We start from the raw sequence: 3,776 nt of genomic DNA, 5'->3' as shown, positions 1-3,776 counted from the left end.
TCCCCACTCCCCACTCCCCACTCCCCACTCCCCGCTCCCCCCAGTTGGCTTTTCTCTTAGAAAGAAAAGTTCTTTTATTGTTGCACAATATCCTCCCACCACTTTGCTATGCAGCTCTTATTCTGGAATATCGTCATACAAACAATACCTAATAAAATATTCCTTTGAAACAGTTTCCCCCCCTCATTTATTTGTTGGGGGGTTCCCAGTCTTTAACTGACATGTTTTTCTGGGGGAGGGAGCTTGGTCTTCAGCAGCGTCAGCCTTCTTGACATCTGATCTGAGGGTTAAGTGACTACACACCTATCGACAGGGGGTGGGGCCAGCCCTCTGAGTGGCACACACCTCTATTCCAGTGCCATCACCAGGGCCTCGCTGGCCTCAATGTGAATCTGGATCTTCGCTAGCTGGGCCTCATTGGTTGCCCCTGCCAACTCCGCCTGTGCCTTCTCCGGGTTTACTCTGGCTGCCCCAACGTCCAGCATCTCCAGTGTTACAGCCTTTTCTGCCAGTAACTGCACAGAAGAGTCAGCCTTGACCATGACAGAGCTGCTGCTCACAAAGTACTTGCTGGTGGTACCATCCTTGGTGTGATCACTACCAACCAGGGCACCACTATCAACCCGGGCCTCAGGACCTGCAGTGTGGGTGCATGAGATGCCAGGATGCCAAAGGAGCCTGTCTGCGTGGGCACATTCACCTGGTGGAAGTGGGCATTGTGGGAGAGGTGTAGGTGAAGGACATTTTCCCGGGGCCTGCGGCGAGGGCTGGGGCAGAGTTAGCTTCGGCCTAGGCGCGGGCCTGGTGCAAATGGCGTCCCAAACCGGAGCTGGTAGAGCAGTGCGGAGGGCAGCATGGCAGCAGAAACGGAGCAGGGGCTCGGAGAGCAGGTGGCTTCAGGCAAACTCATATCTCCCTCATCTGTTGCAGTGCAGTGTACATTATTTATCCCCTCTTTTCTTAGTTTCCCCTCAAGCCCCATGTCAGTCCTGTTTTGTAACAGTGGCATTATGCAGTATTTGTCCTTTTGTTCCCGAGATATTTCACTCAGTATAATGTTCTTCAGTTTCTCCACAACTTCACCAACATTTGTTTGCTGCTTTGTTGAATTTTTCTATTCTTACTGGAGTGAGATGATATCTCATAGTTGTTTTGATTTGCTTCTCTCTTAGAGCTATGGATTTTGAACATTTCTTCATATGTTTGTTTGCCATCTGAATGTCTTCTTTGGTGAAGTGTCTGCTCATATCTTGTGCCTATTTTGCAATTGGGTTGTTTACCTTTATCTTGTTGTGGTGCTCAAATATTCTATAAATTCTAGATATAACTTCCTTATCAGATATGACATCACCAAATATTATTTCCGCAGTTTGTGGCTTCCCTTTTTACCCTGTTGGAGAAGTATTTGGGATAGCCTAGGGATTTGATTCTTAGAAGGTCCCACATATCTATTTTATTCTCTTCTGGTGTTTGAGCACTTTTTTTGGAATAGAAACACATACAGATCTCTTGTTGGCAGTTGGTTAGTTAGTCAGGATAGTCAGCTATCCTCCAGATTTCTTGGCATGGACTGGTAAGTACATCCAGGGTTACTTCTGTTTGTTGGAACATGTCAATTGACATTCCTTCAATTCCAGGAACTTTATTTTTTGCCAATGTCTTCAGTGAAGCTTAAACTTCTTCCTTCATTACCATTGGTTTGTATCATATGCTACTTCCTGAAATAGTCTATGTCAATCAATTTTTATTTGTTTAAGTTTTTTCGTACAGCAACTGTGTATATCCTCCATCTTTTTTGCATACATCCTAGATTAATCAAGATTTTGCTCATAGTATCCTTCAATATTGCAACTTGGGGCTTGAATTTGGGTTTTTTTTGTTCTTTCTGCTTGAGAAATGCCAAATATTTCCCTTTTGAGCTTCTAACTTTAGCTCATTGCACATTTTGTTTTTACACTTTGCTTCTTGAGCTGCCCTTCGAAATCTTCTGTTAATCTTTTTTAATTTCACCATTCCTTCCCTTTGTTTATGACTTGTCAACAACCTATGTGATTTTATTTTTTTAATTATGATTTTAATGAAAGTTTACAGAAAAGCAGATTTTCATCCATTTAATGTTGCACATTTTCCTCCCTACACTCCTAGTTTACCTTTAAAAAAATATTTTATACTCTTTGTTGTCTTTCTTAAAAATAAAATTCTAACTTTATACTGGCTACTTACTTAATATGCATTGTTTTTCCAGTTCATCTTTTTTAAAATTCACTCATTGTTGCATAATTTCCTTCCTCCCCCCTTCCTCAGTCCATGTTGCTATGCACCTCCTATTCTGGACTGTTGTCATACAAATAATGCCCCATCATATGCTCTTTTTAAATAGTTCTTTCCGTCATCTGTTCTAAATTTCAGAGTCTCTTCTGATATCCAGTTTGGTTTTGTCTTTCTCCCTGTCTTGCCATTGTTTAGGATGCAGCAAGATGTCTTTAAAATAGATTCAAGAACACAGGGAGGGGTGGTGGTGGCAACGCTGTGAACACGCTGGGAGTGGAGGATAGTAGATGGTCCAGGAGAAAAGGCAGCCACTAGGGGTGAGCTGTGGAATCTTACAGGCTCTTAACAGGAGCTTCACATGTTAGAACTAAAGAGATCTGAGGAATCTGCTGGTCACTCCTGCCCTCGCAGAGAAAGGGGTTTGAAGACTTTTTAGAAACATCTATTATTATCTGCCAATGATAAATTTGGAATTGCTCCACTAGCACCTGGAGGAGTGTGCTGGGGAGAAGCAGCATCTCTCTTTGCTCCAAAGCCTGGCACATCTCCCCAGCACATACTTATTTCCTGAGATGATTCACTAAGTCTGTTACAGTTTCTTTTCTCAGGCTCAGAAGAGGTGGCATGCAGAACATAGCTTTTCCCCTAAAGCTGGTTACATCTGCAGCTGGACAACCCTCAGCAGAACGCTGGGCATGTGCCCAGAGGCCAGGCTGCAGGCCCTAGATGTAGCAGTCTGAGTGTTCTTCTTTCAGGCCTACTTCTCCCTGCACATCTGTGTCACTGGTTTCTGATGCTCTCTGAAGACGGTTTGATCTAGTTTGAGGTCTGGCAGTGATGGAAGGTGTGGAAGATGGGTGGAGGAGGGGTTGCTGCAACTAGAATCCTCTTCTTTAAGCATCCTCCTTTTTTCCTCCAAGGAATTCTGGTGGTGTGGACAATCAAAACCTCAGTGGTTGGAATCCACCAGCTGCTCTGCAGAAGTAAGACGGGCAGTCTCCTCCCGTGAAGATTTGTAGCCTGAGAGACCCAGTGGAGGATCATTGTGAATCAGCATTTGAGGTTCTCCCTCCACCCTGCCTGGCTTCAGTCAAAACCAAGCAGCAGAGGGCGCTCCGGGGTCATCCCAGGAGGTGACTCTGGGTTGATGTTTACAATTTTGCCTCCGAAAATTCAAAAATTTTGTCTGTCCATCTGTCAATCTGAAGGTGTAAGCAGGGTAAACTCTTGGAGAGCCAGATGCAATCTTTTTCTAGCAGGGAGAAAGGAAACATGAGAGAAACTGGCTTCTCTGATCTGTCCTTGAGACTTCCCAGGCTCAGCCTGTAGGAGATTAACTATTGGGACAGACCTGGGATGGTGTCTATTTGGGAGCCATGACCAACCCAAGTTGGCCCCAGTTTAGGAATGGTGTAATTCCCGGCTTTTTGCCAGCCCCCCAGCAGCAGCCCCTGATTTGTCTGTCTTTGAGGAACTGAATGTTACTTCAGATTTTCCCCCCAATT

The 3,776-nt window shown here is 44.6% G+C and overlaps 1 pseudogene; it reads right to left on the bottom strand.

Moving 5' to 3' along the window:
• Positions 1-347: 347 nt before the first annotated feature.
• LOC102876622 lies at positions 348-2,816 on the bottom strand (annotated as a pseudogene).
• Positions 2,817-3,776: the final 960 nt, after the last annotated feature.

This window comes from Elephantulus edwardii, unplaced genomic scaffold (assembly GCF_000299155.1).
Source record: "Elephantulus edwardii isolate Elephantulus edwardi_28Jun2011 unplaced genomic scaffold, EleEdw1.0 scaffold00095, whole genome shotgun sequence".
NCBI lineage: Eukaryota > Metazoa > Chordata > Mammalia > Macroscelidea > Macroscelididae > Elephantulus > Elephantulus edwardii.
This window is presented reverse-complemented; position numbering and strand designations above follow the sequence as displayed.